A 10,498-nucleotide genomic window follows, 5' to 3' on the forward strand; every position below is an offset into this window, starting at 1 on the left:
CACTGCAACCTCTGCCTCAGGCTCAAGCAATTCTCCTGCCTCAGCCTCCCGAGTAGCTGGAATTACAAGCACCCACCACCACACCTGGCTAATTTTTGAATTTTTAGTAGAGAGGGGGTTTTCCCCATGTTGGCCAGGCTGGTTTTGAACTCCTGACCTCAAATGATCCTCCTACCTTGTCCTCCCAAATTGCTGGGATTACAGGCGTGAGCCACCATGCCCAGCCACTCACAGGCTTTTGTCATAGCCCCAGCTAGTGCTCCGCAAAGAGCTATCAAATGGAGAATTTGTCCCTCTCAGCACTCCAGCTTCTACTCTACAATGTGGGCTTGGGTTTCCATTTAGCATGTCCAACTAAAATTGCCAGAAGGGCGGATTTACGTGCCTTCTGTTTTACAGTTCTAGGTAGTGGGAACAACCCTGTCATATACAATGCCTCTTTCCATAAAACATTTAGGTAAAGGAGACACAAGCACTTTATGTAAAGGCTTTAGGGAAAGCGTGTTTAGACTTTCACACTTTCAGAATCCTATTGACCAAGTACGTTTTTTATGTCCTGGGAGCTTCTCTTCTCCACCCATCCCCAGACCATTTTATTCTCTCTTGGGCAGTAAGTGTTTAGGTCCCTAGCCAGAGGCCAGGCCAGGAGACTCTGGCCTATCTGTCAATCTTACCTTGATTAACCAGTCTGACCATCACCCCAGGCAATTCCAGGTGGGGTTTCTCATTGTAAATCTTTACCTTCCTGCTTTTAAAATTCCTCCAAACTGGAGGAAGTAGAGCAAACTGGTTTTGGGCCTTTAATGTTGAGGACTATCGGAGACTCTCTTTGGTCCACCCAACCTTCAACATGTATTATGACATTTATTTTGGCCAGGTGCAGTGGCTCATGACTGTAATCTCAGCTCTTTGGGAGGCCGAGGCTGGCGGATCACCTGAAGTCAGGAGCTCAAGACCAGCCTGGCCAACATGCCAAAACCCCATCTCTACTAAAAATACAAAATTTAGCCGGGCGTGGTGGCAGGTACTTGTAATCCCAGCTGCTCGGGAGGCTGAGGCAGGAGAATTGCTTGAACCCAGGAGGCAGAGGTTACAGTGAGCCAAGATCGTGCCACTGCACTCCAGCCTGGGTGACGGAGCGAGACTCTGTCTCAAAAAAAAAAAAAAAAAAGACATTTGTTTTCACTGCATTAATTTCCTTTTTTAAAACCTCATTAATTTTTATTTTACTTATACCATTTCTTAATAACCATCTAAGGATTTCCATCCTACTTGGATGAGTCTCATGACTCTCCCCTTTCTTTTTCCTCTTAGTTTCACCCTTATCAGTGTTCTCTTCTTTCCCTCCCTCTCCTTTTTTCATTCCTTCTCCCTCCTTTCTTCTCCTTCCTTCCTTCCTTCCTTCCTTCCTTCCTTCCTTCCTTCCTTCCTTTGCTTCCTTGCTTGCTGGGGGACCTGTTTGTTTATTTACAACAGCATTTTAGGAAAGGGGCAAACATGGCTCTCTCCTTCAACAAACCCCTGCTTTGGTGCCCAAGGAGACAGGGCTGAGGTAGCCCCTGCCTCCCTGCCTGGCCCATGGCTCTGTGGAGCCCTGCACCCTCGGGAGGATAAGGTAGCTCCCCAATGCTGTTAATTCCAAAGCTGTTATTTGCAAGGGACAGAAGGACCTTCTTTCAACACCCAGCATGTGGGTCAATTTTGGGGGAAGCTGGAGAGGACCATGGCCAGATGGTGCCTTGACCTCCACATGTCTAGTACCCACCAATGGGATCTCCTCCCCAGGGGCTCTGAAATCCTGAAAAGAAAACCAAATGCACTGAATGAGGGTCTTACACTTCCCTTCACAAGAGCCACGACACCCCGGCAGCCCTGGTGTGGGCCGCGTAGGTGCAGCGCTGGTGCTGAGGAGGGGCTGGGACTCACCCTCCCCGCCTGCCATCTGCCCTTTCTATTTTGGCAAACAACAACAAAACCCTGGAAGCTTCAATAAAATGAAGTAAACTTTAGGGAACAGAAAAAACAAAGCAGCAGGCTGTGCCCAAAGCCCTCTCTCTGTCGTCCCCCTCTCCGAGTCCTCCTGATGAGCTGCTGCTGGTGGCACCCGCATGGCCACAGCACAGGTTTTCCTCACAGAGCCACTGGCCCAGCTGACGGTGACTCTCCCAAGCTCCCTTCATCAGCCACTCTGGCTTCCACGCTGGGAAGGTAGGATGGGTGCAGTCGGGGGAGGCACCCAGGTATTTACAGAGACAGGAGAGAGTGGCACACAGGCAGCATCACCGAGGAGGCCCCACGCACATGCTCAATTCCGGCCAGCGCATGGACAGACGCCCTGCCTAGGGGACACAACAGCACAGCCCATGTAGCCCAAGGCACCCCCAGAGGTGGCAGCTGAGCAAGGATGAGGACCCCAGGGTGGAAATTCCTGGATTTGGAACTGGGCAAGTTTCTGTCCCCATGGACTGGGCAGCTTGAAGAACCAGGGGATGTAGTCCCAGCTACTCGGGAGGCTGAGGCAGGAGAATGGCGGGAACCCGGGAGGCGGAGCTTGCAGTGAGCTGAGATCCGGCCACTGCACTCCAGCCTGGGCGCCAGAGCGAAAAAAAAAAAAAAAGAACCAGGGGAGCTGAGGGCAGGAGGCCCAAGGAGGCTTGGTCAGCTGTCAGGAGCAGCCCAGACCCCATCCCTAGAATGACAGAGGAGGAGGAGGAGGGTCGTCATCTGTAAATGCCACCAAGGCAGTGTTGGTTGGCACCCGACATTCTCCAGCACACACGAGCCACTGGTGCCTCTTTAGGCTGTGTCCTTTCACATGGTGGGACCTCCTGCCCATTGGTGGTGGGGGCAGGGTGCATGGCGAGGCCTTCTCCAGGAGCTGCCTGGAAAACAGGGCAGCTCTGACCCCTACTGGCTGACAGTGAGCAGCATGTCTGCTATCACGGAGTCTGAAGGTCCCCGCAGTGTTGGGCAAAAGTTTACATGGAACCCACTGGCCAGAATCCATCGACTCCACAGAGGGCAGAAGAGAACCTGTTAACCTCCCAGCTGCAGCCCCAGAGTCACAGAAGTCACCCCTACTCAACACCAGGACACAGACCCACCGCCCAACCTAAGAAAACAGGAACAACTCCAAGGCCACCGAGGCCAGGCAGGTGAGAGGAGCTGGGTGGCAGTGGCTGCCAGCTACAGCTCTGCAGGGTCAACAGAAAGGCAAGACGCAGTGGGGAGGAGGCCAGGAGCCTTGTGGCATATCACAGAGCAGAGGAGGTGGTGCCCACGGCAGGGTGCGGCTAATTCCTCAGGGCGGCCAGCGCCCTTGACAGCTGTTCCTCCAGGCTTCACACGGAGCTCTCAGAGGCAGAGGCAGCCTTGGGCAACTGGCTGAGCTGGTCTAGGACCTCCAGGCCATTCTCCTTGGCGTTTTGCACAATGGGGCTGTCCACCTGCTCCTGAGGCATGGTCAGTGTGGTGGCCGAGCTCATGAAATCCTCCATAACTAACATGTGCATGGCCAGGTTTCTCACTTACTGCTCAAAACTGTCCATCGCTGCAGAGGCCTTTTGCAGGTCCGTGCTGTTCAGGGACTTGTCTGGGGCTTTGGTTATTTATACCATGTTCTTGGTCACCGCCTTCATGGTCACAGCTGTCTGCACCTCGGGGGCCACTGTGTCCAGGCGGATGCCACGCGGAGCCAGTTCATGCTGCTGTTCTCCTTGCAGATGGTGTTATTGGCGTACACACGGTGTACTCTACGTTTTTCTGCTGAAGGGACTTCTTCACTTTGGCCTGGTTGGCCTAGGAGTGCTTTTCTGCCTTCTTGTCTGGTTTCTCCAGCTGCTTCACCATAAATTTCAACTGGAACAGGGTATCGTCCGTGGCCAGTGTGACAGAAGCACCCCTTGGAAAGGCAGAAGGGACATGAACTCCGGGAGGCATCAGGTGCCAGTGGCACTTGCCTTATTTTTTAATAACCATTTAAAAATGTTTGCCTTCCTGGGAGAAATCCTTTGATTCTCCCCTCTCCCATGACCTATTCTCTTGGTTTACTGCCTCAATGTTTTTATTACCATCTGTAAGACCCAGGAGGGGAAATTGAGGCAGCAAATTTGATAAGGCTTCTCTAACTATAGCTCAGTTTTGCAGTAGTAAGGTTACATGAGGTGCCCATGCAAAAAAGGCTGCCTGAACCACAGCATTTTATCATGACCTGGGAAATAGGCATTGTCATGCAGGACTCCTGTTGACTCCAATAGGGATGGCACTGTGTCCTAGAGGCCAAAGAGACCCGGAACCAGTGAATGAGACTTAGAGTTTACTGAGGGGAACTTACACACAGGGACGGTCCAGTGGTGGCGGACTGGATAGGAGAACCGCTACCTTTTATAAAAGGCATACAGTTGGCCGGGCGCGGTGGCTCACGCCTGTAATCTCAGCACTTTGAGAGGCCAAGGCGGGCGGATCACGAGGTCAGGAGATCGAGACCATCCTGGCCAACATGGGGAAACCCCGTCTCTACTAAAAATACAAAAAATTAGCCGGGCGTGGTGGCGGGCGCCTGTAGTCCCAGCTGCTCGGGAGGCTGAGGCAGGAGAATGGCGTGAATCTGGGAGGTGGAGCTTGCAATGAGACGAGATCGCGCCACTGCACTCCAACCTGGGTGACAGAGCGAGACTCCGTCCCCCCCCCCCAAAAAAGAAAGGCATACAGTTGATACAGCATTTTCACTCAGCACCTTCCACCTAGCAACCTCTACCCAGCAACCTCCATTTAATCCACACAAAGGGACTCCATCCCCTGTATGGCCTGTGTTCCAAGGAATGAGCCAGGGGCTCAGATGTCCCTGAAACTCTGGCCACTCCCAGATTCCTTAGCTCAGGACTCTGAACACACATTCTTCTTAGACCCTAGGATCATTCTCAGGGTATGCTTCAGTTAAGTTATTGCTGTCAGGTGCATCTGCCGTACAGGCATCTTCAGTGGTTGAATGCCTGGTCATTGTAAAGCCAGCTCCACATGGCTTGCATATGAAACCGATCAACTGCTTCATCTGGGGTGTTCCATTTGACATTTATAGGGAGTATAGGGACCAAGTGAAAAACTTCTCCTTTGCCCTCTCAAGGATCACTGTAAATTCAACCCACAAAATGCAGATTAACAAAGAAATGTCATACAAATGTATTAATGTGTACATGAGGGAAAATCACAGAGTGATTACCCGACATCCCACTGAGGCCCAAATACTTCTATAGCCTTATTTCAGAGGGGTTGGGGGAGATGGGGAATATAGACAATTCTGCTGAGGGACAATTAACGATTATTAGGAAGAATGAATGGGTGGCGGTGAAGGAATAGAGATTAACTTATAAACGGGCTGGGCATAGTGGCTCACACCTGTAATTTTGATACTTTGGGTGATCAAAGCAGGAGGATTGTTTGAGGCTAGGAGTTCAAGACCAGCCTGGGCAACACAGTGAGACCCTATCTGTACAAAAACTTTTAAAATTCGCTGGGCTTGGTGGTGCATACCTGTAGTCAGGAGGCTGAGGCAGGAAGATCTCTTGAATCCAGGAGTTTGAGGTTGCAGTGAGCTATGAATGCACCACTGCACTCCAACCTGGGCAACAGAGAGACACCCTGTCTCAAAAACAACAACAACCACCACAACAACAAACTTGTAAATGGTTCTCTTGGAAAGTGAATGAGCCTGAAAGAGATATTATCTTGTGAATGGGTCTGTTCAAGAATGTGCTTACATTCTTGGTCTTCTTTTCTGTAATAGATAATGAAATAACAGGGAGGAGAAGGAAAAACAATCGTTCTTGGAGAGTCCATCCAGTCTTTATGTAGATAGGGGAAAGTGTCTTCTAGTGTCTGTGGATCTCGAAAGACCTTTAATTAAAAATACTCATTATACCAGAGGGAGCTATATTTTGGGGTGAAGTTCCCTGAGCTCCCTCAGGAGAGTCTCCCTTCTCAGGGTAAACAAATTTTACAGTGGCTTTTATCCAATCTACCGGGCTGGCTGTTCCCTTAGGAATAACCTCCTGTGTGTATGGATCACACGTAGCCACCTGCAATTGTTCTGTAGTGAGCTGTGGATCCTGCATCAACCTCAACATGCTCTTCCATTCTGCAGCATTTAAAATCTAGTTACTCTTGCAATCCATCTTAGTAATGATTCCTCAGGAAGCGGAAGATAGTAATCTACAAAATAGAACAATTCCTTCACATCGTACCCTCTAGTCTCATAGTGACTTGGTTTTGCCCTTCCTCTACATTGACTGTCTTCTTGGTAACCCAGTTCTGAGTTATTTTCTGTTTCCCTGCGTAAGTTTTCCCTTGTGGATCAGTTTGCAGGCTAGTGGCTGAAGCTCAGACTCACTGAAATCTGAACTTGGTTTAGCACCAAGGTCTGACCCAGTACTCTCTTTCAATTTCATTTTAGCTATTATAGTTAACAGTAAACAAGAATATTTTTCTTTTTTGCGTATTAGTTTGCATTTCCTTATGCATCCAGTGAATCAACTCTCCAGGAGTTGGTTTTGTCTCTAAATTCCATTCGTAACTTTTATCTTTAGTAACTGAGCACAGCACAGCTGTGGCTGTAAACCATGGGTGACCACATGGCTACTCAGGAATCAAAGGTTCCTCACCCCCCACTCTTTCATCCTTTCTCTTCCCAAACCACAACTTTCCATGAGCCCAGGCCATTCTAGCAAATCCCACTTACGTGACACCAACTTTGCCAGGGTGGGGGGAAATGACACTCAATGTGCCTGTTCTATTATCTCACTTAACAACAACAATCAATACAGAAGACTTTTGTGACCAAATTTGTATGTGGAGATTTCCCCATACACCAAGCAGCAGTCACCAGCCGGGTGTCCTCTGATTCAATTCGGACACTATCTATCTACAGATAGTGTTATCAGAAAGGGGTCCTGATCCAGACCCTGAGGGGTTCTTGTTGGATCTTATGCAAGAAAGAATTTGGGGCAAGTCCACAGAGTAAAGTGAAAGCAAGTTTGTTGAGAAGAAACAAAAGAATGGCAACTCCCTGAGGGCCACTGGGTGGCTATTTTTATAGTTATTTCTTGATCATATGCTAAACAAGGTGTGAGTTATTCATTAGGTTTTTGGGAAAGGGGTGGGGATTTCCCAGAACTGAGGGTTCCTCTTCCTTTTAGACCATATAGGGTAACTTCCAGACATTGCTATGGCATTTGTAAACTGTTATGGCACTGGTAGGAGTGTCTTTAACATACTAATGCATTATAATTAACATATAATGAACAGTGAGGACAACCAGAGGTCACTTTCGTTGCCATCTTGGTTTTGGCAGGTTTTGGCCAGCTTCTTTACTGCATCCTGTTTTATCAGTGGGATCAGTGAGGTCTTTGTGACCTGTATCTTGTGTTGACCTCCTCTCTCATCCTGTGACTAAGAATGCCAAACCTCATGGGAAAGTAGCCCAGAAGGTCCCACCCTTATTTTACCTAACCCCTATTCAAGATGGAATTGCTCTTGTTCGAACACTTCTGACATATTTTCCCCCTCCCTTTTTTAATTTTTTTATTTTTTGAGACGGAGTCTCGCTCTGTCGCCCAGGCTGGAGTGCAGTGGCCGGATCTCAGCTCACTGCAAGCTCCGCCTCCCGGGTTTACGCCATTCTCCTGCCTCAGCCTCCCAAGTAGCTGGGACTACAGGCGCCCGCCACCTCGCCCGGCTAGTTTTTTGTATTTTTTTAGTAGAGACAGGGTTTCACTGTGTTAGCCAGGATGGTCTCGATCTCCTGACCTCGTGATCTGCCCGTCTCGACCTCCCAAAGTGCTGGGATTACAGGCCTGAGCCACCTCGCCCGGCCTTCCCCCTCCCTTTTACAAAGGAACTGTTAAGCCTAAGGGTTGTAGAGGGTTGTAGATCTATCCTCTGTAACTTCTTCAGGCTGAATAAGGGTGATGATATTTTTGCTTAATTATTAGGGTCTCTTGTATTCGGGGGAGAGAAGAGCTCAGTCAGTTATGGTGAAGGCCATTCATAACTCTTCCAGGTATCACCTTCTGTTCTGACAAAAGGTGCTATGTGAAAGATAATTAATGTTCAATTTAAGAAAATGTTGAGTAGCCTTATTTTGCGTTTCTACACAGAGTACAACAACAATATATTCCACAGCAGTAAAGGAGATAAGTAAAATTATCCCAGTAAACCAAATAAGAAGACTTTTCATGAACTTGACTATTGTTGGAACCAAGTTGTTAGGGGATCACTAGCTGATTCTAATACATGACCAGAATCAGAATACTGATCTAGATTTTTACATTACCTATTTCCCTCTTTTCTTTTGAGCAGCAGCTAGAGATCAATGGTTGATTTACAGGAATAAGCAGGGTCAGTCTAAATTAAAAAAAAAAAAAACAAAAAACCCTCAAAAACAAGGATGTGATTAGAATCTAGTAAGATGTACAATAGTTTTTGAAACGTAATTTTTTTCTCTCCAGTCCCCATTTTCATTAAAAACAAGTCAAGGTAGGACTGATGTGTTTGCAAAATAAGCTTTAGTCTCATTATGCATGTCCTGATTATTTATATAAAGTGCAGTAAGAATAATTATTTGCCATATAGGCTCCTTTTAAAATTGGCTTTGATGGAACTTTATTCCATAAGTAATCTTAGATTAGATTTTTTTTTTTTTTTTTGAGACGGAGTCTCACTCTGTCGCCCAGGCTGGAGTGCAGTGGCCGGATCTCAGCTCACTGCAAGCTCCACCTCCCGGGTTTATGCCATTCTCCTGCCTCAGCCTCCCAAGTAGCTGGGACTACAGGCGCCTGCCACCTCGCCCGGCTAGTTTTTTGTATTTTTTTAGTAGAGACAGGGTTTCACTGTGTTAGCCAGGATGGTCTCGATCTCCTGACCTCGTGATCCGCCCATCTTGGCCTCCCAAAGTGCTGGGATTACAGGCTTGAGTCACCACGCCCGGCCAGATTAGACTTTTTAAAGCTTTGAGCCCAGCCATGAATTTGACTGTTTATTCCTGAATATACCTGTATGAGTTGAGTGAATTTCTCTCCAAGTCTCAAGATAATTTGGGGTTCCTGGGCTTGTCAAAAAGTGACATTCTTTAATTACTACAGATCAGGAACCCTGTACAGGGATTGCATAAACAAGGTATAAGGCTAGTTTTCTCAAGGGGCTTTTCTTTTCTTTTTTTTTTTTTTTTTAACTCTGTAAGTCAGCTTTAATTCTTTAAAGCTGTCTGTATCTGAAAGTACACCATCTCAGTCAAAGCCTTGGTAAAATAATCAGTGTCTCCAACTGTGTCCTGTTATAAAAGAGAACAGATTCTTATTGCACTTATGCAAATAACTTAACTATAGTGCCATAAGTTAAGAGTACTCACAAATAGTTTCCAAATTCTGGTAAAATCAAGTAGAGAGAAAGAAATATGCTCAAAATTTTGCTCCTAGGAGTATATTTTATTCAATTGTTAAAAACTATAGATCACTCAAAAGAACAGTTTTCTTGACTCTGAAAAATAAAACAGAAAGGATAAGCAATATTTTAAGCAAAACATCATAAAAAGATTATTTTGGTCTTCTATTAGTTTAGTCTATGCAATTAATTCCTGTTTTGCTTGATATTTATAATCATATTAGTTTTCCAAGAAAGTCTTGTAAGTTCCTTCTCTCTATTTTAATGGTACACTTTCCAAAGCTGTCAGAGAGCTGCACTTAAGAGTACTTGTCAGTCCTATAACTGATTATAAACCACCCTTTAAAGAGGATCAAAACAAGACAATTGTCTGTGGATGACAAAGTCTTAGGGCAGCCACAATTAAAGACACAATTAATTAGGAATTTGGGTTACTTCTGTGGCATACAACAATTTTATATAACAATTATAATTATTACTGATAATGTGAAATGTGTCTTATTAGAATTAAAGGGGTTTCCCATAATTTTGGAACACGTACCAATAACATATTTATACAAATACAGCCCAAAGAAAGCCAAACACCATTTCACATTTGACAATGCTGTATAATTTTAGTATACCACATAAGGCAAATATGTCATTTTTGACCTTTAGGAGGACATATATCTAAAGGATTAATCTGATCATAAAAATATATAATTTAGAATTTGATTTTGGAGTTTGTCAAAATATCAAAAGTTTAAAATACTGATAATATAGAATTTCAGGTCACCATAGGCTGTTCATTTAGCCAAAATGATAACTCAAAGATTTTAAAAAATTGAAAACTTTTACTCATTGATAGAGGAAAGATTTTAGCTTTCTAAATAATCTGTTTTCTCTCCTTTCTTTTTCTTGTAGTTTGCTTAAAAGGCAAACAAAAATCTTTCATTTTTTCAATATTCCATAAAGATCCTGTTCAAGAGAGAAAGCCAAATTTCACCTTTGCATTAGTATACAATTAATAGCAAACCAAATTTTTTTTTTTTCTTTTCTTTTCTTTTTCTTTTTTTTTTTTTTTTTT

The 10,498-nt window shown here is 45.6% G+C and overlaps 1 pseudogene; it reads right to left on the minus strand.

Moving 5' to 3' along the window:
• Positions 1–2,575: 2,575 nt before the first annotated feature.
• LOC110742565 lies at positions 2,576–3,946 on the minus strand (annotated as a pseudogene).
• Positions 3,947–10,498: the final 6,552 nt, after the last annotated feature.

The sequence above is a fragment of the Papio anubis genome, chromosome 1 (assembly GCF_008728515.1).
Source record: "Papio anubis isolate 15944 chromosome 1, Panubis1.0, whole genome shotgun sequence".
Taxonomy (NCBI): domain Eukaryota; kingdom Metazoa; phylum Chordata; class Mammalia; order Primates; family Cercopithecidae; genus Papio; species Papio anubis.